The sequence below is a fragment of the Prosopis cineraria genome, unplaced genomic scaffold (genome assembly GCF_029017545.1).
Source record: "Prosopis cineraria cultivar Desert tree isolate PC_DT_omini unplaced genomic scaffold, ASM2901754v1 PC13, whole genome shotgun sequence".
In the NCBI taxonomy this organism is placed as follows: domain Eukaryota; kingdom Viridiplantae; phylum Streptophyta; class Magnoliopsida; order Fabales; family Fabaceae; genus Prosopis; species Prosopis cineraria.
This window is the reverse complement of record NW_026555344.1, coordinates 38063700-38090787: the sequence shown is the minus strand read 5'-3', so window position 1 is coordinate 38090787 and position 27088 is coordinate 38063700. Positions and strand designations below refer to the sequence as shown.

The window sequence follows — 27088 nt, the reverse complement described above, 5'->3', positions numbered from 1 at the left end:
CAATACATTGGGAAAAAGAGTAGTTGCCTTATTATAAAATTCATTCAAGTGATCTAGTCTCAAAATTTTATTACATGATTTATATTATCTGTTTACATATATGGTTGCTTTGTTAACATTAAAATAAGGAATAATGAAATTTTTAATCTCTTAAATTTATCTCAGTTATCAATTTGATCTTTTAAATTTATTTTTTTATTAATTTAATCTCTTATATTTTTTCAAATTATCATGTAAGTCTTTTATATTTTATAACACTAATTGACTCTCAAAATAATCTAATATGTAAAGAGTATTGATAATTTGGCATGTATGGATTGCTAAATGAAAATAAATTAGCCTTTAAATGTGTTTAATTTTTATCAATGTAACCTTTTTATGATGTGTTTTGTTCTTTTTGTTTTTTAAAATTTTGGAGTTCATTTTTTCTTACCTTAACAATTATACTTTTTTCATTAATTTATATAGTTGCCATCAATGTTTTGTTATCTAAATTAGCAAATTTTAACTATACAATCTCTTTTTTAAATAATAAAGACAAAATAGATAATTGAAATAAACTTAAAGGAGTAATTTGATAGAAATTAAACTTAAAGAACTAAATTAGTGACTAAAACAAATATAAGGGACTAAAAGCTGCATTTCCTTCAAAATAATAAGTAATTTTTAAATAATTTAAAAATTTAAAAAGATTTTTATTTAAACATAATTAACTTATATTAATATGAAACTGAGTACAATCCAACAAAAGCCTTTAGAAGAGAACTTAGAAAGGCCTAAAGGCCAAAACTGACAAAAGATACAAACAAACCCAGACATAGAAAATAAAGGATGGACAATTATGAAAACAAAAGACATACAAATATAAATAGAGACTGGAAACAAGCTAAGGAAACATCCAAAAGGCTAAATTGTTACATTCTTGAACTTATAAATGAGTAGTGATAAAACTCACCTTTTCCACCAATAGGTATTAGGTCTAATGAAAGATATTAGTCTCTCATAATATAATAAATTAAGGTTTAAATTTTTATTGAAAAAGTGCTCACATTTAAGTCCCGTTTGTTTACTAAAAATGATGAAATGAAATGAATTAAAAAAAATAAATGTAAAAATAAAATAATAAAATAAGATAGGTAGACACATGCATAAAGAGAAAAAGTAATTTAGTTTATAAAATTTAAAAATTATGATTCATAAAATTTTTAAAAGATGTGATGATTTTTATATCTGTAATGGATATTAATAAATTTTATCATACTTATCGTGCGGAGAAAGGTGATTTAATTTATTTCTATCTTAATTTTTTTAATCCACTCCATCTCATTCTTTTATAGTAACCAAACAAGACCTTGATAGCCAATCATACATTGAACAAGATTACCTCTAATAAAACAATATGTGTTAACAATTAAAAGCTAGCTCTTTCCAAGTGATTAACCGGTCCATAAACTTAATGGAGAACATTTGTTAATAGTCCACGAACTATAGTAATGAACTAATTTTCAAAATTCAGTTCATCAGAAAATATCCCATTGGATTTGGGAGCCAATGGCTTAAAAAATTAAAAGCTTTGGTTTTAATAAAAGCATGTTTGCATGAACAAAAATAAACAAGCTAAGATGAAAATACTGGTCAACAAAACAAATAGAAAATATAAAATGAAAATACTCCAAACCATAATATTTGTCATTATTAACTAATTTATATTTTAAAAAATGTTATTTTAAATCTTATTTTTCTAAAAATGTTTATTTTTTTTATTTATACTCTTGAGTTTTCTTAATAACATGTGCATAATCTTTAAATATAGAGCATTCAAAGGCAAGGAATGAAAAAACAAGGGTATAAATGGGAAAAAACATGAAATGTACTGAATACCCCCTTTTTTTAATCAAAGTTACGGACAAACTGTGTTAACTGACAAGTTGAGTCATATTAGTGTACAAAAGATTTCTACAATTAAGAGATGGTGTATCAAAAATATGAACACTTAGATTGTCGGTAGAGGCTTGATAAGACAACCAACCTGTGCATTTATTTACTTTCCTAAAGACATAATCAAAAGTGATTGTCCAATCTTACATGATTAAATCTCTGTTTTTATTGATAGTTGCAAAAAGTATGTGATTAAAAGAGAATTTATTGCAAATTAACAAGAGAGCTTCTATATAGTCAGAGTAGACATTAACTTCGTCAAACTTTTCAACCCAACAAATACTCCCTCTATTTTTTATTGTTAGAGAAATTATCACTTTTAACTTGTATTTTTTTATAAGCAAAATCACATATTTCAATAAGCATTTATTATATATTTTCTAAATCACTCTTCATAATTTACATCAACGAGAAACAATTAATGTAATGATTATGCTGATCAGTGCAGAGCATTTTAGTCCACTTTTTTTATTTTTAAACATAATTATTATAATTAATCAACTTTCTTTAACTGTGTAATACAATTGTTTTCTCTTATACATAGAAAAAGATGGAGTATTACATAAGTTCAGCTGCCGTGCCTGAGTGATAGCTTAGATATTTAAAGAAGCCTTTAATTCAATTATCTTGATTATTTCGGATAAGGTTGCTACAAGAAGTTGCATCGTAAATATTGATGGAACCATCCAAATTCAATCTAACCCATCATCCTTTAAGGAAAAACTATTTTACTTTTGCTCTATTGGATATCATATATTTTAAATTAACGAGTACTTTTAAAAAGCAACTTACATTATAGGTTAGAGGGAGTATGATGCAACTCCAGATGTAGGACCTGCATGTTGCTGCATTGCATGAAGGCCCCTTGAATTATCATGCAATCCCACGAGGTATTTTGGTAGAGACCTCGTGAAAAACAAAGTATTTAATAAAATAATATATGATTTTATGTTTGCTTATATATAATAATAAAAAATGTTAGTATTTAATTATTTTAAGATTTATGATATATTCATGAATTTGTATTTATAAAAAATAATTCATTATTTAGTTATTTTAAAAATTTATAATATCTTCGTGCATTTCTGCATTTTTACAGCGCTCTTTCTCATTTACGTATTAAATTATTTTGAAAAATTATTCAAAATAATTAAAATTTTTTTCCAAATTCTAATTATTTTTCAAAATTTAAACCAACATACCAAAATTTTATAAAATATATTTTTTCAAAAAGATAAATGTTTTTTTATGAAAAGGCTAAAACAAACCAGCCAATATTAAAAATCAAATTGAGCTAACCCATCTGATGGATAAACCAGCAAATGACCTTTTTATATATCCAACATAAAAGAGTTTTTTGATTCGTAAAAGTATATGCATTTATAATGTATATATATTTTAAATATATTTTATCCAAAAAATTATATTTGAAATATAAGTTTTTAAAAAGGATAAATATGAAAAGCAAGATAATTTTTAAGGAAAATGATAGAAAAAACTTCCTGAAACATGCAAATAACCAATAAGTATAGCAAAATGCCTTAATTCTTCTCAAACCCTTAAGGATCTTTTTGACATTAATAATTTTGGTTAAATAACTAAAATACACCCAATTTAAAATAAAAAATGCAACAAGTCTAGCTTTAAAAAAAAGTAAACACCAATGACTAATTTAATATAAATAATAATTATTTTTCTTTTGATAATGGCTATAATAGAACTAGTAATTATAACTTATTCTGTTCAAATTTTTTATTTATTAAAATTCAAGTATTGTAGATATTCGCAGCTACTTTAGTTTAAATAATGTTTAATTTTCTTTTGACAATGACTGAAACAAAATAAGCAATTATAAATTTTTTTGTGCAAATTTTTTTATTTACTGAAGCCTAGCTTTCTTCTAATGTCATTGGGATACTTATCTATACGAGACCTGACATCTTCAATTATAATAAATAAAAAGTAATTATTATTTAAACTAAAATAGTCACACACACATATATTTACAACACTTAAATTTCAATGAAGTAAAAATTTACATAAAAAAGTTATATTTATTTGTTTTGTTTTAATCATTGTTAGTAAAAAAAATAGTTATTGTTTAAAATAAAAATAGTCACAGATATTTATAATATTTAGACTTTAGTAAATTAAAAGTTTGTACGGGAGAAATTGTAATTTGCATGTGGATATTTGCAACACTTGGGCAAAACATTTCAAGATATTTTTCTATCATTTTTCCTAATTTTTTGATAATTTTAATGGTAAATCTAAATTTTCATGGTTGATAATGACAGTTGTGATTATTTTTTATCTTGCCTATTTAATAATTGTACATTCACATCTATTGAAAAATAATAACAATAAACCAATCAGACTCTTAGCGTATTTAACAAAATCAGAACATTTAGTAGCATTGATTATATAATGGACCAAATAGTATAAAGTATAAACAGTCAAAACATAATTATAAATCTCATGAGTGAATTCTTAATGTAAAAAATACAATAAAAATCAAAGAACTATTGTGGAAGCTCACAGCTCGATGGCCTGTGCGGGCTGCAGGCAACTTGTTCCTTAAGAAACATGTTGGGCCTGTTCCTCAAAAATACATGTTTGTCCTGATCACGGTGGTCACGGACGGCTGACTTCGAGAACCGACACGTTTGCCACGTAATTCAGCTCGTAATTAAAGAGTTAAAAATGTACAACACACAGTGACAAAGCTAGGATCTTGTATCAGGAATACAGGTTAATTTCAAAAATAATAATTGAAAATTAATTATTTAGTATCTTTCAACAAATAATCATATATTTTAGAAGTATCCCATGCTATCAAAAATATTTTCTTCAATAGAAGTCGCTAACATATGATGTTATTTATATATAAAAAAACTATAAATATATATTCATTAAGTAGAAACTTAAAAAAATAAAATAAGTAAGTATATTCTGTTCTAAAAATCATATTAAAATTTTGGATTTAGTAGATTCAAAACTAAATTTAAATTAAAATATTCACAAAACAGGCCTAAATTTTAAGGGGTGTAAAATTTTGAGGTCAAAGACGATAAAATAATAAACTCCATACTATTTATTTATAATTTTTTCTAAATTGATCCTCCTCAAATATATGTGACTCTGTTGTCATATTTTCTTTTTTATTTTTTTAAACATTGCTTCATTTTACTCCCTCACAACCTTTTTTATAAAGCCGCGTTAACTATTTTTGTGAAATTAATAAAAATAGTTAAATGTCAAAGATTTTTATAATTTTTAAAATGTTTTAATCAGTATAGTTCATTGGAAGAGGAGAGAGGGGATGGAAAAACCATTTTAAATTAAGAGTAACATTTTAAATGAGTTACATATTGTTTTAGAATGGAAAACGTTAAATAGTTTAGGCTAAACTATAAATTTAGACTCAAGTCCAACATACACTTGGGCAGAAGTGGAAGTGATGGAGATTTGGAAAAAATTGCAGCTAATAGCTCTAAAAATCCATGAGCCCATGAAAAACTATTACCTTTTACCTATAAAAGAAACTATTACCTTTTACCTATAAAAGAAAGAAGTTACAATATATATAAAGACCTATACAATTTTTTAACAATACTTCAATCAATTCAATACTCCATTGACCAAATCAAATACTTCCTCCTTCAGTAAATCAGATGTAGTTCCTTCCCATCAGCACACCCCCATGAGAGAGCAACAAGTTCCTCGCACCTTATGGAACAGTAGCATCACGGCTCCAACATTTTTCTTTTAATTTTCTATCTTATATTTTCTATAATTTCCTATATATTAATATTAAATATCATGTGCGGTCTCAGCATGTAATTCTTGAACTTTTCTCCATATTTGCTTCCTCATTGTCATTATTTAAACACTTACTTTCGGGGAAGTTGTGGCATAAGAATCTTGAAAACTCACCATTTGATTTAAAAGTTAGGTATATCATAATGTTTGAGAACATGTTCCCTTGGTAGACCTGCTCACAAAAAGAACCACAAAAACAAATATTTCATTAAATTTTACAAAATCCTGTATTAAGGGCCAATGAGTAGGATATTAAAAATATAAATATGAGGCGAGGGAATAGCTAGCATGTAAAGGTTGGTTACAAAAAAAAAAAGGAATGGCAGGTAAATAATTTTAATTAGTAAATGAATCCATATATTCTATTGTAAAAATAATTTACAATGTTATTATTCGTGGGATCTCTCAAATTTTTGTTCCGCGAGGCAAATGAAAATCACATTGTGTACTTCAATTAGTGTTGTTAGTGACAGCAAATGTATACCATAAAGAGGGGACCATTTCTTCTCCTTTTTTGGGTGAAGAGGGAAACGTTTCTTCCTTTGAAAGAGATAAAATTTGTGAGAGCAGAGTAGAATATGAAAAGTAAGAATTAAGGAGAATAATATTTAAGTTCACAAACATCGAACAGTTATTGTCAATGGCTTATAAAACTAATGAAAATTAAAAATTAAATTGCAAATATCAATTCATAACAGGTATATACTATTGTCAATGGCTTATAAAACTAATGAAATTTTAGGTATGTATAATGTACATGGAATAAAGAGAGAGAATCTCAACCTAACATAATATGTCATTACACAAATTAATCAATGCCTTAATAATTCCATTCATTCATGCAACAATTGAAAGGAATAATTTGGGAACTATCAAGAGATACATGAAATTTCACACAGCACAATATAAAGATTGTTAGGATATCCAGGACTCGAGTTTGCAAAAATCCTAAATCAGATAAAATTAAGTTCAATAAACAATATATAATAAACTTTCAGCTACAATGTTTTGATGTAACATCACAACAGCTAGCCGTCGCACCTCTTCCTTGATCCATTGCGAGCTTGTCATGACATTGTTAAATTTTTTCACCATCTTATCATCACATCCACAAATTTGCGCGTCCTTGAATACGCACATCGCTATGTCCATAAATCTACTCACGTCCATGAATCATCGTTGCATCTTTTCACTTATTCTCTGTCTCTCTTTATTATCAGATTTGTTTTGAGTTTCTCTCTGTCTCACTCGCTCTTTGTCACTCTTAGACCTAGGTTCTTCTTATTCAATGTAGTCTATCATTGAGCTACTCGTCTACTCCTCATCTCCTTCACTGTCTTCAATCCATTACAGGGAGAATGACAATTAAAATTTAAAAGAATAAATTAATCACTATTAGGTCATCGATAAATTTTTTTATAAAATAAATTATAAATATTAATTCAAACGATTACAAATAAAAAAATTCGTTTCAATCTAAAAGTTACATTTGATATAAATATTTATTTGTAATTGAAACTCTTGAATTTATAATAATTTGAATCAATATTTTTAACTTATTTTTTTTTAAAAAAAAATATTAAAAACTTAACTGATATTAATTCAATATTTTGGGACCTAACTATCATTCTCTCATTCATTATATTATAGTACCATGATGTTATAATTACATTTATTACATAAAGCTCATATTATTATACTATCAACGAATCAAACACATTTTAAGAACTCATTCTCACTTATTATATTATTTCCATTCTCATTTCTATTCTCATTTTCATCGTATCAAAAACTATTCTAACATTTCAAAAACCAATCAAACAAATGAAATAATAATCTTGTCCTAAATTATAAAATATTTTTAGATAAAATCAAACATATCAACAACATAAAATTATAAACTTTTAAAAATGTTATCCATTTAATACTTCATTTATAATTAAAAAATTAAAATATAAAAAAGAATGATATTAAAAAATTATTATTAATAAAATATTTATTTTTATTAAAATATTTTATATTTTAAAATTTAAAATCTTTTTTAAAAATATTTTATAATTTGACAGGAAAAGAATAGAAAAAATAGGTCATTATTAAAAAAACGAAAACCATGAAGGGAAAGAGAAGATCTCGTACAATGCGAAGCAATGCATTTCTCGACCTTTTAGCAGGAGTCGGAACACAGGACGTGCTAGCTTTTGTTCTTAAGTGGTCCTTCTCTTGTGACATCATTTGAATTTATGTCATGAAGACTTTTTTTTTTTTTGACCGGTTGTCATCAAGTCTGATACGTTACGAACTTTCAAATCAAATCACAAGTCACAACCTGCATAACGACCTTCTTGATAGTATCACCCGTCTCTAATTAATGAACTGACATCTTTTGAATAAAAAATATTAATGGGACAGTTTCAATGAGGAAGAGGAACGCTTGGCCAGATAAAATGATAAGGATGACTACTAAATTTTTAAAACTCCGTCGATATATTGGCACAGAATTTTTGTCAAATTTATGATAGTAATGAAAAAATTCTCATTTAAATAAATAACACACCGATTTATTTATTTTCATATTTTATATTATTTATTTATTTATAAAATATTATTTATTTTCTTACTTCATCTGTTTATAACTTTAATTTCACTAAATTTCATTTTAAGTATTAATTTTATAATAAACTGATTCATTTATTTTCATATTTTATATTATTTATTTATTTATAAAATATTATTTATTTCTTACTTTCATTTGTTTATAACTTTAATTTCACTAGATTTCATTTTAAGTATTAATTTTATAATAAAATAACTTATTTGTTTTCATATTATATATTATTTATTTACTTATAAAATATTATTTCTTTTCATACTTCACTTATTTATGGCCCTTGAATGAAATCAAGTGAAATTAAAACTATAAATAAGTGAAGTAAGAAAATGAATAATATTCCACAAGTAAATAACCAACATGCAATAGGGGAATAAACAATTCGTTATATTGTTCATTTAAATAACAGTAATGTTTATCATTTTTCATTACAAAGTCATATCAAATTCTGTACGAGTTCTTTAATGAAAGTTTAAAAAATTCAAGGTTCTCTTTGTCATTATTTTGATCAAGGGTCCCTCATTAAATTTTTTCAATATTAATTAATATGTCATTAAAAAATCTAATGTATTTTTAATTGAACCTTATATCCTAATAAAATAGTTATTTATTTTTAAACTAATCTTATTTTTTATATTTATCCCTATTTAATAGGTGTTTTACTTTAAAATAAATATAAAGTTATTTATTTAATATGGGTACTTTTAAAAAAAAGTAATTATTACACCTTGAAAGATTAAAAAAATGTCTTATATTTTAAATATTTTTTTCTTAAAAAATACCTCATACTTTTAAATGGACGGAGTATATTTGAATTCTTAAGAACCAATTGTGAGGACTGAGGTGTTTAGGTTATTTTTAACTATTCATGTAATTGTTGTTCATCTGTATATATATTTTTAGTAATTTTTTTTTATTTTTTTGAATGGAAAATGTAATTCATACATAGCAAACAATTAAAAACTCAAAAATACAATCCAATAGGACCATTTCTCTACCCCTTCCTCACCACCGAGGAATAAAGGAGAGTAGTTAAAGAAATAGTCCTCCTATTACAAAGTTTGAGCAAACTTAACAAGAGTGTCAATATGCTTAACAAAGCCCCTAAGCATAAAATTACTGGTGACGAGCTAATCTTTATCTATAATCATTCTAACTTTCTAGATGACTTCCCAGTAAGGGTGATTTTGTAGGGAGTCCTCAAATCATACTTAAAACATTAACATAATTTGAGATAACATTTACTTTTCTAACTCCAGGTCTCCTCCAATAATATAACCTAATGAAATAGCTTTCACCTCAACAATCACTGGTATATATGTTTAATTATGCATGGATTCAATATTTATTATTTCCCATGCATCGCATGGGATAATTAGTGCTTGCATGACTTAATGTTAGATATTTTAAACTACTATTTTTTTATTATAACTCTTTGTTGGCTATTTTTTTTAAAAAATTAGCTCTTTTATCTTTAACAGCGTTGTAAGCATAATAATATAATTTAAATGCCCGTTGGTGATGATTAATGGAATTTTTTTAGTAATATTTATTTATAAAACTCGTAAATTGATTGTAACGGAAGTGCATGCTTCTCGAGTGTTACATAGGAGTGTAAACGATGCTCATGACAATAATACACATGATATTTTATATTCTCTCTACTTCAAATCATAAGATACTTTTAGATAAAATTTTATATATTAATAAATTTTGTTAAATATACTTAACAATTTTATTTTTAAAATAAAAATATAAACTTTTAAAAATACTATTAATTTAATATATTGAAAAGAAAGAATAAAATTAATTATAAAAAATAAGAGTAATCTTAAAATTAACGTATTTGATAACCTTTAATCTATCTAAAATATTTATATTTTAAGATATTTTTTTTTTAATATCTGGAGGGAGTATGATGTTGTGTCTGTAAATACTTCCCGTTGCACGGGGAGTTAGTGCTAGTCGTAACACTAATAACACGATGGTTAAGTAAATGTCCTACAGTGACGCGCGCGAAGTTTTGTGGCCGCTGGTTAAATAATGCTCCGAAACATTTGTTTTAAAGGTTTTTTTATATAACATTTTCATGTAAAACTTATTATTTTTAAAAATACCTTTATTTTAACATTTCAAAATTAGGCCAAGTAATCTTCAACTAAATTAACAAACTCCTTTTAATTAGTAAATTTCTCTGAGGATGATTTTAAACTTCTAGACATATTAACTAAGTTTAATTGAATTCTTTAACTTACATAAAGTTGTTAATAAGCTCCTTTAGTAAAGATTAGAGGGAGTTATATAGTAAAATTAATTATTCCAAATTTTAGATTAGAAATATGTATACCAAATCTTAAATACTACTCAAAACCGAATTTCATCCCCAGTAAAAACTCTTACCTACTTTCAAACTAACCTATCTTTTTATTTATCTCTATTAACTACTTTATAATAAATAAAGTCACCATCAATAGGAATATTTTTGAAAAAAAGACAATGATTACACCTCAAAAATTAAAAATATACTTTACATTTTTTAACATTCAATTTTTTAAAAAATGCTTTATATTTTAAACGGGAAGAGTAAATATTACATCTTTGGACTTACTATAACCTGTTTTTCATAAACATGCTCATAAGTACTCCATCTATTGAAAAAATAAGTATTTTTCAAGTAAGATGTTAAAAATATAAGGCATTCTAAATATTTTTAAAGTGTTATTAATGATGTTTTTCCAAAATAACCGTAATTAGGAGTATAATTAATAAGGTTTATTGGTGAAATACCTCATTAAATATCAATAAATACATAAAGAGTATGTAGATTTAAAGACAATTAACTAACTTGTTGAGAAATGTAATTTGATTAAAAATAATTTATAATACTGAACGGGAGGAGTATTAAAAATTAGGTAAAAATATATTTTTTTGTTATCTAACTTTTATTCAAAATATTGAGTTCCTTCCTAATTTTATGAAATGTTTCTTCATACTTCTGACCCTAATATTATTAATTTTATTAATCATAAATGTTGCCATTACAATTTTAAATGTCAATAAAAATTCTTAAGTGAACATATTTTAGTCCAATAATTTTTATTTTGAAAAAATTACATATAAGTCCAGTAGAGCTAATTTATTTACCAATAAATCCTGTAAAATTTAAAAACACAATTAAATTCATTAAGACTTAAGTATAATTTAAAATTTTAATAAAAAGATAATAATACCCTATTAAATATATATATATAATATATATTATATTAATTAAGTAATTTATAACTACTTATTTAGTAACTTACAACTATAACTTAAACTTTTTACAACTGTAACTTTATATATTCAATAGTTAAATTAATAAGTGAAGTTACAGTTATAAAAATCTAAATTATAATTATAAGTTATCGATGAAGTAATTTTAAATAATTAATATTAAAATTTATTAATAATACATGATTATTTAACTATTGATATGTGAAGTTATAGTTGTAAAAAGTTAAAATTATAATTATAAATTGCTAATAAAATAATTAAAATTAATTATTTGATTGATATAATGTTATTTAATAGGGTATTATATATCTTTAATAGCTTAATTTTAAATTAAACTCAAGTTCTAAGAAACCTAATGTAATTTTTAAATTTCATGAAATTTATTTATAAGTAAGTTTATTTCACGAAATCTATATGGTAAGTTTTTTTTTTTTTTAGTTAAAGTGTCAAGGTTAAGAATATTTTGACAACGTTTACAATTGCAATTTTGGCATTTTTTGATAATGAAACTAACATTTGGGTAGTTAGTAGATAAAAAATGTGCACTTTATAAAATTAAAAAACTAAACTAAAAAATCTGTGCAAATTTTAAAAATTAAATGGATGCTTTCACCTAACAATTAACTTTATATATTGTTACAAGATCTTTTATTATCGGTATTTAATATAAGAATATAATCTTTAAAAAATTACGTGTAAAGATTTATGCCTCATCTCCAAAAGTGTAATTTTAGCCATCTTCTTATAGTAGGAAAATACTTTTTCATTTATAACAGTGTTATCAGAACCGGACCGGACCGGTCGGTCCAACCGGGAACCGGTCTAAGTTCGGTTCGGTCATCACAAAAAATCATAAATTTCAAGAACCGACATAACCGGCCACAAACTGGCAAAACCGAGCAAGAACCGGTTGAACCGGTTTATTATTTTTAATTTTTTATTTTTAATTTATATTTTAAAATTATAATTTATACATATTTATACCTAATAAGCATTATGAAATAAAAAAGTGTATGAAATATGTATAGATTATGTATATGTGTATATATTTTAAAGTTATAAATTATGAATTATGAAACACTTGTATATGTTTTGGATGAAAATAATTAATATTAATGGATGTTAAATTTTTTATTTATTTATTTTGTTTGAAATTTAACCCTTCATTTTTGTTACTATATATGATTATTTTTTTCTATATTTAAATATATAATATTTAAAATATATCAATTTATTTATCCCGGTTGGACCCCGTTTCAAACCACGGTTCGCCACCTTGAACCCTGAACCAGTACTCCCCGTTCAATGGTCGGTCCGATCCGATTTTCATAACATTTATATTATTGTATAAGGGAAATTCCAAAAAAAAACATAACTTTTTGATATCTGACTAATTTTAAGTTAATTATTGTTTATTCTAAACAAAAGAATTATTTTCTTTGTTAAAAAATATAAAATATTTTGGTTCTTTTTCTTGTTAAAAAATATAAAATATTTTGGTTCTTTTAAGTGCAATTAATGAAGTTTTTCCAAAAGTATCAATTAAGAGAAGTATACTCTCCATCCCAAATTATAAGATATTTTTAAATAAAATTTCACATACCAATAAATCTCATTAAATACACTTAACAACCTTATCTTTTCAAGAAAAAATATAAACTTTTAAAAATATTCATTATTTAATACATTGAAAAGAGAAGGGATATAAATTAATTATAGAGAAAAAAAGATAATATTAAAATTAGTATATTTAATGAAATATTAATCTATTCAAAGTGTCTTATATTTTGAAATGAAAAATTTCTTCAAATGCTCTATAATTTAAAACGGAGGGAGTAATTAATAAGATTTATTGATTGAGATGCCTTATTAAATAATAAGGATAAATGTAAAAAGAGTATGTAATTTTAAAAATATTTAACTAATTCATTAGAGTATCATTTAATTAAAAATATTTTATAATATTGAACAATTGAAGTAATTAAATAATGTTTATATTATTGGCCTAAAAAAATTAACTAGTGTTTACCTTATACAGTAAAAAGAGATGGGAGAGAATCAGAGAAGAATTGTACTTAGACACATAATAGCATGCGTCCCCCTTTTGGCTTTCATGTTCATTGAATTTGACCAGAAGACTATATACAGGACATTAACTTTTTAGTTAAAGTAAGGGAATGATGACAACAAAATATCAATTGATTAAATTAATGATAGTTAAGTTTTTAATAAATTTTTTTTATAAAATAAGTTATAAATATTAATTTAAACAATTATAAATATAAATATAAATTATAAACTAGTTGTTATATTTAAAATTTAAATTTTTAAATTTTATAATTGCTTAAATTAATATTTATAACTAATTTTTTTAATTTTTTTTATCAAAAACTTAATGATTATTATTATCATTTTAAGACTTAATTGTTATTCTTCCCAGAAGAGAACGTGGCAGGCAAAACTTAAAGGAATCACACCGACGTGAAACGCACAGGGCATAGCGTGACGGCGTGACCCTCGTTTGTAATCAGATTCATTGGAATCAATTCCGGCGCTCTCGTTGCTTCCCGAAAGGCCAAACCTGTGGATCTCCATTTTCCCGTACGCTCTGACTTACTTGTAACCCCTCCTAGCTCATAGTTTTAGCCTCTCATGTGTTTTTTTTTTACGTTAAAAATATAAAATATTTATAAGCGAATCTCATTTTTAATAAAATAATTATTTATTTTTAAATTAATTTTATATTTTTATATTTATTTTTATTTATATTTTAAAAATATGTAAAGTAATTTATTTAATAAGAATATTTTTTAAAAAATAATAATTACATTTTACATTTTAAAAGATTAAAAATATCTTATATTTTTAAATATTAAATTTTTTATTTAACAGAAAAATATTTAATTATATTAAATATAAATATAATTAAGTCTGATTTAACGTAATTTTTTAAAAGTATATTTATTAATTGGATAACAACCCATATATTTGTTGTTCATGTTTTATTAATTGAATAACATTAATTTTTAGAAAAAAGTAGTTAAAATAAATAAATTGCCTTAATTTTTTTCCTCAAAATTGTAACAATATTTTCAAAATGCCCTTAATTAGGATAATTAATTTCTATCATATATTAACTACTCCCTCCTCCCAATAAGTTGAGGTTTTCTTTTTCTTTTTCTTTTTTTTTTAAAGGGTGGTTGTTAAAGTACGTCTTAAACTTAGTATGTTCCCTAACTTTTTTAAAAAACGGTACACTGCGAACAATGAAAACATTTTAAAAGGGTTTTATATTATTAACAGAAAGTTGTATGTATATGCATATATTTATAATTAATTATAATTATAATTAAAGTCTTCTTTGCTGGAAGTAAAAACTAATCTCCTCAATGTTAAGGGTAAAATCAAAATGTTCATCCCTCACAAGCCAATCTTTTTAATGGGGCAAGAGCTTAAAACAAAATGCAAGCTAGTCTTATTTTATATTCTGAACTGCTAGTTTAAAAGGTGAAAATCACTGTGCCTTATATTATCTTGAGTTGGCTAGCCATCCATGGTTCTTGCTTTTGTCTTTTTACTACTTCCTTTAGTTATATATATAAGTTATTTCTAATATATTTTGCTATAATTGAAAAAAACTTTAAAATTCATTAATTTTATCAACAAATTTAATAAATTTTAATTTTGTCCCTATTAAATTACTTTCTTTAATTATATATTTTTCCTTAATAACATTTAATGAAAGTATAAAAGAGATAAGAAGTGATAAAAAGTTAATAACACGCCTTATAAATAGAGAAAAAATTCTTCTTTTTCTATTTTATAAGTAGGACAAAGAAGTACTCTCTCCGTTAAAAAATATAAGGCATTTTTAGTCATTCGAGATATAATCATTGTTTTTTTTTCAAAAGTATTCATTAATAATGACTTTATATTTATTATAATATGTTTTTAATAAGGATAAATATGAAAGATAGGATTAATTTAAAGGTAAATAACTACTTTCTTAAGAACAAGATTCGATTAAAAATGCTTTATATTTTTGAATGAAATTAGTAATTTGTTTGTAAGGGTTGGTTTAAAAATAAATGTTTCAATTTTCAGCATAAGAAGAAAAAATAAAATTGGAAAATATATAAAGGTGATGGGAAGGCAATCAAGAATGTTGTGACTAAGAAGCATGAAAAGTAAATTGTATTCTCGCCAGAGGTAGAATCACATTTGGATCCTGATTTATGATTGTGTTTTGAAATAAAACAGCAGTATCAAAAGTTACTTTTGTATTGGAGGTTCCAATTAGAAAAACGCCTGTGGTTTCAAGGCCCAAGTTATCAGGGGACAAAGCGACCATAGATTTTGAGGCATTAATTATTAAGTGGGCAAAGTCCTGTTCGACTACTAGATTTTTCTGCCCAGGTTATTGACTACTATATTGACTCACTTTTACTTTTCTAATTTTCTTTCTCCGTATGCCAGCCCTGTCCCATGCCGCTTGCTTTTGGTTCCTTACACCTCGGAACAGGTTGGTGACACAGTGGCACAGCCACCCACATTCCATTCAACATAGGGAAAGAGAAGTTGACCATATAAAACATTATAAAAATTAAAATTTTAATTTAAGATCAAAGTTATGCTTCTAATTTTACAGTGTACTGCTTCTTAAATCAATTACTCATATAATCATATTAGATATCAGATCGCTCATTGAGAAAGAGCACTCTAATGATCACCCCGTAATTAGGCATTGAGATTATTAGATCGCTCATAATGTGTGACATAATTGATCATTTCTTCAAAGAAACAAACATCCTCACGAAAATGATAAGCCCACCATATTAATCAAGACAAGTCTAACACTGTTGTCTACAATTAGCCACCCCAAGATGTAGGGGTTTGTTACTAGTTAATCAAACTTAATTTTTTGATTTTATGCATGCACCATTCCATCGTGCCCATTGCATTAAAAAAAATATTGTTCATATCTTTTTTAGGAATTATTTTTAAAGTATTCAAGTGTTATTAATTAATTAATCCAATGGATTTTTTATTAGCAGATTTTTCACTCTCAACATTGTGTTTGAAGAGTATATAGGGTCATATCCAAGGGTTGGTATACTATAAGCAATAAAACAGGTATTTAAATGTCAACTTTTCTTTTCAATTTGGATTCAAGCTTTTAAAAATAATGGAACTTTTCTTAACACATTTTTTTTTTTCATTCAGAAGATCTTGTCTAAAAAGTGTCGAGTTCATCTAATTAATGGTTGGTAAGCAATAAATGTTTTTGATCCTTTTATCATTTGTGTTTTACGAGATAACAAATTTATAAAATGTTTCAAAAGCAAGAATAAAATGAATATCTAAGGGCTTGCTTGTTTATGTTCTCAATTTTTTCTCTTTTAAAACTATTTTTCAAAACAAAATGACAAAAATTTGTTTGATTTTGTTAATTTAAAAACAGTTTCAAAATCAAAATATCAGCGATTGAGATGACTGCAATTTTTAATAAATACTTGTAGTGGCTTTGAAAAATAAAAAAAATCAAATGAAACATTTTAAGACGTTTTTATTTTTTTAAAAACAAACAAATGAAAATATTTTTGAAAAAATAATTAAATTTAAAATAGTTATCCAAACAATTTTTTAAATTTTTTATTTTACAAAATACAAAATTGTTTTTCAAAACATAAACCAAATAGACCATTATGTCAATCTTCTTACCAATAGGCCATTATGTCAATCTTCTTCCTTTAATTCTGATTCAAGCTTTACCAAATAAGAAAAAAATTGTTAGCACATTTTTCTCATTCAAAAGATTTTGTTAAGAGAGTATTGAGATCGCATCATTGGTATGCGATAAATGTTTTTTGATCCTTTATCATTTGTATTTTATGAAATTAAACGTTTAAAAAAATAATAGAAAGGGTATTTAAATATCATTTTCTTCATTTTAGATGCGAGTTCATCCAGTGGTTGGTAAGAAATGGACGTTTCTGACCGCTATCAGCATTTCTATTTTACGAAGTTGCAGATTTATAAAATATTTCTAAAACAAGAAAATTATAAAACTGTTTACTAAAAGATAGTTAGAAAAAATAACTTTAAAATAAATTTAAAATTTTTAAAAAATAAAAATTCATTTAATAGATAAAAGTGACCAAATAGATAAAAGCTAATATGATGATAATTCTTTCAGTCAAAATTACAACTCGGTGTTTTCAATGTTTCTCTTTTTTTTTTTGGCCAAAGGTTTCAATGTTTCTATTAAAACGTTGCCATATCATCATAAATCAAAGCTCCTCATTTTAAAATTCTATAACTTAAATTTTTTTGATTTAAATTTTTAAAATTAATTTTATCGCAAATATGGCGCAAGGGAGTGAAACAGAACAGGAACTGGCAGTAAAATTTTTTTAATATATATTTCCATCATTATCTTCACAAAAGTTTGAGACCGGTGTACTCATTATTGTGATGAAATTTGAACCATTCAGATGGTTCAAATTTAAAAATTATTATATATTTTTATTTTTACATTTATTAAATAAAAATATATAAAAATTATAAAATAATTTTAATAAATTTTTTATTTTAATATAGTCTAGATTTAATTTAAGAGGGTTCAATTTAACACTAAAATTTTTATAATTGATATATATTGACTATCCAGATGTACTCTGCACAGGCCATATTACAATTAATCTGGCATATGTAGAGTACATCTGGATAGTCAATATATATCAATTAAAAAAATTTAGTATTAAATTGAATCCTCTAAATTAAATGTAGGCCATATTAAAATAAAAAATTTATTAAAAATATTTTATAATTTTTATATATTTTTATTTTAATAAATATAATATATAATAATATTTAAAATCTGGATCATCTAGATCAAAATTTGGATGGTCCAGATCTCATCACAGTGATGAGCACCACGGTGCTCATCACTGTGGTGAGCACCGAAACCGGTCTCCAAAAGTTTTAAGTGAAACAAGAGAAAAAGAGAGTCTAAACTCTAAATCAATAATGAATGCAATGATCAAAACTTAAAAATTCAAGTTTATATATTTTTTCACATTTATTTATATATTTAATTTGCTCAATTGAATCTGATATCAGGAGATGTGACTTCTTCTCATACAACATATGGGATAAGAGATTTTTTTTCTTAACATGATTTTGTTATTCATAACACTTAAAGTCCTCTTTGAATACAGTGATCAAAAACTTAAAAATACATTACATTTATTAAAAATTTTAGTTGTTTTGATTAATTTTATCATAAATCACCATTATTAACTGCCTATAGCTATCATTATCATTATATTTTTTAATTTTAAAACTGTTTTTAAATTAATATAACCAAAGGAATTTTCATTCTGTTTTATTTTGAAAGACAAATTTAAAAACTGTATTACAAAACAATTTTTAAAAATAAAAAAAGAAACTAAAACCAAACAAACCCTTAAACTCTAGATATTGTTGGCCAAAAAAAAAAAACTCTAGATATTGAATTATTTTTTAAGATTTAAGTTTTTATATGTAATTTTCTTTCATGCATATTTATTTATTTGGAATCAACATCTGCATGCAGCTGGAGCCACACTCATGCGATATGCACGTACGATAAAATTCAAATTTAAAATTGACAATAGGATAACTGACACTTAAATCGGAAAAGATCAATTTAATAATAATTAAGAAATAATGAGTAAAAATTAAGTTTTAGTTTAAGAGAAGTAAAATTCTCCGTCAGAGTACTGAAGGAAAAAACTCAAAACTTCTTGCAAATTGCAGAATCACACTTTCGTATATATAATAATAATAATAATAATAATAATAATAATAATAATAAACAGAGTCAGGACTCATGAAGGACAGAACTCATTTCAAAGTACGAAAAATAAATTAATACAATTAAAAGTTAATGTCCATACTTTTCAATACAAATAAAATATTAATTATAATTTCACCGAATACAAAGTAACTCAATTTCCTATTCAAAGAATTGTACATGCAACTGCGATTTCGAGTCAATTCCACGACTGTATTTTCTTTCTTCCTTTCAAGTTTGGTGTTCCCTTCTATAAACTCAATTATTTGACATTTCTAGAAAGCAACCAAAAATCCAAGCCAAAAAATTGTTAGACTTCTGACATTGGATTCTTTATCATACAATAACTAAAAAAGGTACTTAATTATTTCTTTTTTATATTTGTCTCTAGATATTACTTCATCTGAATACACACCATTGTGTGAAGTTTTGATTTAATAAAATGTGAACATCATATTATATTCAATACATTGTCTATTTTAATAGGCCATAATACATTACAATTGTTGTATTTTTTAGCAAATTTCACCACTATTAATTTGCATAAAATATGATTATAATAGTTGAAACAAAATAATAGATTGTATCTCATAAAAAATATGTTAAGATAATATTATAAAAATATAATTTAAAAATTTTATTAAATGTTAATATTACCAATATGTATACTTAATTTTTTTTAAACAAAGTGAAAAATATTATGAACATAAAAAATATGAAAAAAAAATATTGCATCTTGAAAGAAAGGCCACCGACAAATGTTTGATAAGTTATTTTAATAATAACTTGTTTTTTTTTAAAAAAAAATTGAGTCTAGTAGAATGAGTTAATCTTTTCAACAATGTGACAAACTAATATTTAAATTCTTGTTAGAGAGTTGCTCACATTTAATACTCAACCTTATTTAGAATACGATTACCTCTAATGAAAAAATATCTGTAAATAATTAAAAAATTTATTATTTTTTACATTTTTTACTTTTATCATACTAAAAATATAAACACTTTATTTTATTCATAAGGTTATTACGTGCAAAAAAAAATTAAAAGATAATTTGAAAATAATATAAATATAAAATATGTTAACATAATATTATAAAAATATTTTTTAACTGTATGTAGTCATGGTCTAACACGCTTTGATTTTTTTTTAGGCAACTGCAAGTCTCACGGCCATGTTAATTTCACTGTTTCATGAACAGTAAAAATTTTATATTTTTTCATATATAAGATAATATTATTTTAACTGAAAGGAAAAGGAAAAATACTTGTTAATATAATATAGAAGAAATCGAAAATAGTAACTTATAAAGTCATGGTTTCACCACTACTTAAAAATAAAAAATCATAAATAATTATAAAATCATAATAAACATTAGAAAAATAAGAAATAAAAAGTTCATTTCCCCTATTAGTATCATTACAAAATAAATGGAATTAAAAAAAATATAATCTGTATATTTATTTTAATAATTTTTTCCTTAATTTTTTGCCCAATGGAAGCGAAGCAGAGAAGACAGGCCTAAGCATGACCTGCCGCCAAAAAGCTGAATTTCAATTCCAACAACAAAACCCAACACCGCACCTTGTATTTGTGTTCTTGAGAGTTCTTACACTTTTCACACTTCCTTCGTCCGTCACCTTCACACTGCCTTATAAATCTCTCTTCATCTCTCCTTCTTCATCACAACCACACGCGCGCGCACAATTTCTTGAGTCTTCGTAGTCATTTTCATTTATCATTTCTATCGTTCACAACCTACCTCAGTCTCTTGAGCCCAAAAGCCTTCCATACGACAACCATGGACACCAAGATTGGATCTCTCGATGCATGCAAGCCAGCCTGCAACGATGTCGGCTGCCTGCCAAACGGCAACGTGTCTGTCATCCAGGACTCTGCTCTTCCGATCACCCCCTGTGAGGCCACACTGGGTCGCCACCTGGCTCGTCGGCTCGTGCAGGTTGGTGTCACTGATGTCTTCTCCGTTCCCGGTGACTTCAACCTCACACTCCTCGACCATCTGATCGCCGAGCCAGAGCTTAACGTCATTGGATGCTGCAACGAGCTCAACGCTGGATACGCCGCCGATGGCTATGCTCGCTCCCGTGGCGTTGGTGCTTGCGTCGTTACTTTCACCGTTGGTGGCCTTAGTGTCCTCAACGCCATTGCCGGTGCTTACAGTGAGAACCTGCCGCTTATTTGCATCGTTGGTGGTCCCAACTCCAATGATATGGGACCAATCGGATCCTTCACCATACTATTGGGTTACCCGATTTCAGCCAGGAACTTAGGTGTTTCCAGAATCTTACGTGCTACCAGGTATAAATCAACCTCTTTTTTCTGCATCGAGTGACTTCGTAAGAAGTTTTTTTTTTTTAATGTAAATCGCGGCCTTAAGTATTATTATACACGATATGGTTCTGATTTTGAAGAATCCAAGCTTTCGATTCTTGGGAAGCTTGATGCTTATAATGATTCCCCAGGTGAAACTGATAGGGGAATTGTTGCTGTGTTTGTGTAATTTGCTGCCAACTTTCCTCTATTCTGGTGATTTCTCTGTTTATTTTGTGGTATTCGTATGTTCTGCTAAACAATTCTGATGCTTGATGATGTAGGCCGTGGTCAATCACTTGGAAGATGCTCACAAGCAGATTGATACGGCGATCTCAACTTCTTTGAAAGAAAGCAAACCTGTATATATAAGCATAAGCTGTAACTTGAGTGCGATTCCTCATCCCACTTTCAGTCGCGAGCCCGTTCCATTTTCTCTGTCCCGAGGTAATTTCTCTACCCTTCTTTATCCTCGTCTCTTGTTCTTACTTATCAGGGATATACACATAAAAAAATGGTCTAGCATGTTCAACACAAACAAAAAATTGGTTTTATTCATTACACATCACGCAATTTTTCCTTTTGTTTGCGACAGATTGAGTAATAAGATGGGCTTGGAGGCAGCAGTGGAAGCAGCTGCAGGATTCCTCAACAAAGCAGTAAAACCAGTACTAGTAGGAGGGCCAAAACTGAGAGTGGCTAATGCAAGTGAAGCCTTTGTTGAACTAGCCGATGCTTGTGGCTATGCATTTGCTGTAATGCCAGCAGCAAAGGGATTAGTACCTGAACATCACCCACATTTCATTGGAACTTACTGGGGTGCTGTGAGCACAGCTTTCTGTGCTGAGATTGTTGAATCTGCTGATGCATACTTGTTTGCTGGACCCATTTTCAATGATTACAGCTCTGTTGGGTACTCGCTTCTTCTCAAGAAGGACAAGGCTATCATTCTTCAGCCGGATCGGGTTATCATAGGAAACGGGCCTGCATTCGGGTGTGTGCTGATGAAGGATTTCCTCAGGGAACTTGCCAAGCGGATCAAACACAATCATGCTTCATATGAAAACTATGACAGGATATTTGTTCCTGATGGGAAACCTTTGAGGGGAGAACCTAAAGAACCTTTGAGGGTGAATATTCTGTTCGAACATATTCAAAATATGTTGTCCGGTGAAACAGCTGTTATTGCCGAAACTGGGGACTCATGGTTTAACTGCCAAAAGCTGAAACTACCAAAGGGCTGCGGGTAAGATTTGAAATGGGACACCTTTTTTTTTTTTTTTTAACTTTTTGTTAGTTTGAAAGATGATGATGATGATGAGAATCTTCCGAAATGATCAACAGGTATGAGTTCCAAATGCAGTATGGATCGATAGGATGGTCTGTTGGTGCCACTCTCGGCTATGCACAAGCTGTTCCTGAGAAACGAGTCATTGCTTGCATCGGTGATGGAAGCTTTCAGGTTGGCCTTAAGCTGTCATGAAAAGCCATTTCTACTTTAAAACTTGAGTTTTTGAAGTGTCACTGCTCAGAACTGATTAAGGTGTTTCAAAATGCTTTTGCAGATGACTGCACAAGAGGTATCTACAATGCTGAGACAGGGGCAGAATGCCATAATCTTCCTGATAAACAATGGCGGATACACAATTGAAGTTGAAATCCATGACGGACCGTACAATGTGATAAAGAACTGGAACTACACTGGGTTTGTTGAAGCCATTCGCAATGGTGAAGGAAAATGCTGGACCGCCAAGGTGAATCTCCCAACATAGTACATTCGATACTGTTCTCTAAATTCACCATTGGCAACATGGGAAACTGCCAATTATATATCTGCCTACTAATTAATTACATATTATATTGTAGGTATTTTGTGAAAAGGAGCTGATCGAAGCGATTAACACGGCAACAGGTCCCAAGAAGGATAGCTTGTGCTTTATTGAGGTGATAGTGCACAAGGACGATACTAGCAAAGAGTTGCTTGAATGGGGCTCTAGGGTTAGTGCTGCTAATAGCCGTCCTCCTAACCCCCAATAAATTTAAAGCCATTGCTGCGTTACTGGAATGCTATTTAATTATTTACCTTAAGAGATTTTGAGTTTATTTCTTGTAATTTTTATGTTATTGGATTTTTAATTTCTTTCAATCATAGGGCCAGGGACTCTCGATTCAATGAAATATTTTAATATTATGCATTGGAGATCACATCATTTAACCACCAAGGTGTCTTTTACAGGTTTGGTTTGCATAGAGATGTTGGGTTTTGGATTTGAAAGAAGTCAAAAGGAAACTAGCGATATTTCATATTTGCACCTAAAATTTAGCTTTTCAAAAAAATCTACATTTATTCAATGGTGATGGGTAGGGTTGATAATATAAGTTGAATTACATGAATCAATTCGAATAATTGATTATATGGGTTGGCCAATGCATCAAATGGGCTAATTCTGATGTGTTAGGATTGGTATGTTTAACCCATATTTATTAAAAAATAAAATAACGTTGAAAAATAAAAAATTAAGGGAGTTTTGACCTTAAAACCTCACAAGATTAGTAGATTTTGGAATGAATTATCATGAAATTGATCAATCTCATATAAATTTATGATGTGAATTTTTTTATTGCAATGAAATAGCATATTAAAACTTCTCATTTAGATGTAAATTTTTTTAAAAAAATTGTTGAAAATAAATAAATAAAGAGATTGGTGGGTTAACTCATTAAACTTACCAACCTAAGAGGGTTGGATTGAGAATTTTTCAATTTATATAAAAATGAATAAAATCCATTTCAATTTATATGTTCTCCAAGTAATATGATCTAGCTTATATCCTTGCTTTATTGAAGCCAATTTCCATCATTTTGATGAAGTTTCTCTTCTTTAGAAAAATAAAAAGATGCAAATTAAATAGAGTAAAATCAATTTTCAACTTAGGGAAAGTATAAATATGAATTGATTGATTGAGAAAAAATATCAATGACCTTGTACACATATTTTTAAATATCTCACCGTATGAAACTCTAATCTATTTAAAATATAAATTTAAGATAATGAAATATAAATTTAAATAACATAGAGAAGTTGGTTATAATTTTTGGATGAATATTTATAAATAGTATTAATATTTAAATTATAAAATATTATAAAATATTAATATTATAATTTTTCAATCTATATAATATTTAATAAAGATTTGCTTAAAACAAATATAATATTTTTTTAATTATTTATCCATGTTATTTCTAGCATTAGTAATCCAATAATTAACCAATAGATAGGGCTAGATCAATATCAACAAGATTTTTTAGTTTTAAGACTTGTCCAATCTTAGAGAACATGAGACCAAGACTTGATTGGACTTAATCTGCCAAGTTACTAGACCAGTCTCTTGGACTCATCTACTCTTTATGTTATCAAAAAGAAAAAAATCATAGTATAAAATCACAGTCAATTTACTTTATTGAATCATTAAACTAGTATCTTAATCGATTTAATAAAACGAACGCCTTGATCTAGTTTGACTATAGTTTTGACTATTAATCCTTAACTAATGCCTTGATTAGTTTAATGAATGGCTTAAATTTCAATACTTAAAAATAAAACATAATAAAAATAAAGTTATGGGCTCATATTTGAAAACTATCAAAGATAAGAGAGATAAATTAAAAAAAAATTGAAAAATATCATATATCTTATTGACATGAAGGGTACATTATATACATTAAAAAAAATAAACAATACAATAATGACTAATAATTATATAATGATATTAAATGATATATTCTAATAATGATTAAGATAGATATATATATATATATATATACACACAATAGTGATAGAAGATATTTAAAGAATATTCTAGATAACATTTCCCTTCAAACTTAAAATGACTTAACAAAAAGCAATTTTAGTTTGTCTATCAAAAAATGAAAACAGCTTAGATGAAAGAACTTCATAAGCTAGTTTGCTAGTTGATACTTGGTTCAAATTAGAACAAGTCGAATGGTGCCCTGAATAATATGCTGTTGATTAAAGTGACAATCAATTTTAATATGTTTAGTTTGTTTATAAAACACATCATTATGAGCAATTTTCATTACAACTTGACTATTATAATAGATATCTATAGAATGATTTTAACAATCGTGTCTATTAACACACGATATTCAAATTTAGTATTGGAGCGGGAAGCTAACATTTACTTCTTACTTCTTCAAGAGATAAGAGGATGGTTAAGAAAGATATAACAATATTTTGCGTATTCTTAATGTACTCCTACATGCCACCATATACTCCTACATGCCACCATATTCTACATGTTAAATACACACACCCACGCAAATATGGTGAGGAAAGGAAGAAATGCATTCCTACCTCTCGTTTGGAATCCATGATCATCACTGCTTGTCAGTAGCCCTCAAAAAGTTCAAAAGCAAGATTTTCATGGAGGAGAAACAACCCAAAGCTATACTATATTAGTCACTGGGTTGCTGGAGATTATTATATTTATGATCCTCCTCTTGCTTCTCTCCGACCTATCAGGTGATCGAGGATTTGAATTGGCACCACCAAACTGTATAACACATCAGCACCGGATTTGCGCGATGTAACCCAATTTATATGCACTTTATTATTGAGCAATGGAGATCAGGAGAAAAAGCGGGGAAACTGACATGATGAGCGCCATGTTTGATGGCTCTTTCTCTAATCCCAACAGGATTGAAGATGGGTTAGCTTGTAGAAACAAGGATACGATGTCAAAAACTTGTGCATTTGAGTCTGCCAGTGGCCGTGCTCCTGCTCCTGCATTTCAATTGCTTTTCCGTTTTTTCTTGAGCATCCGTTCACCATGAGAGGGCCGACGGCATAGCAGTTGCCCACGAAAAATACACCCCTTGCACCAACGTTACGTTCGATCTCGAACCATGACTTGCAGAACAAGCAGTCCTGGATGGTCGGAGTGAATGAAGGAGAAGGCGTGCTCAAGCATCAAGGACTTCCTCGGGGAAGGAGTTAGCGATTCTCGGCATTTGGAAAGAGAAATGAGTATTCACAAGGAGCGAAGCGGTCTGGGGAAAAGACGCAGACGAAGGAAGTGGGGCAGAAGCACCGGGGCGGCACTGTTAGATCTGAGACGCCATGGGGGAGGAGCGTGCAGGTGGCAGGGGGAGGGCCCTCTGTTTAGTGACCGTTGGTGCTGGATTTGGGCCTGGGGAGTTTTTGTCTTGATAACGGTAACTTCTTTTTTTTTTTTGGGGCAAAGACCAACGGTAACAAG

The 27088-nt window shown here is 27.3% G+C and overlaps 1 pseudogene; it reads left to right on the top strand.

Moving 5' to 3' along the window:
- The first annotated feature begins 21150 nt into the window (after positions 1 to 21150).
- Positions 21151 to 24014, top strand: LOC129291295 (pyruvate decarboxylase 2-like; annotated as a pseudogene).
- The last annotated feature ends 3074 nt before the right edge of the window (positions 24015 to 27088 follow it).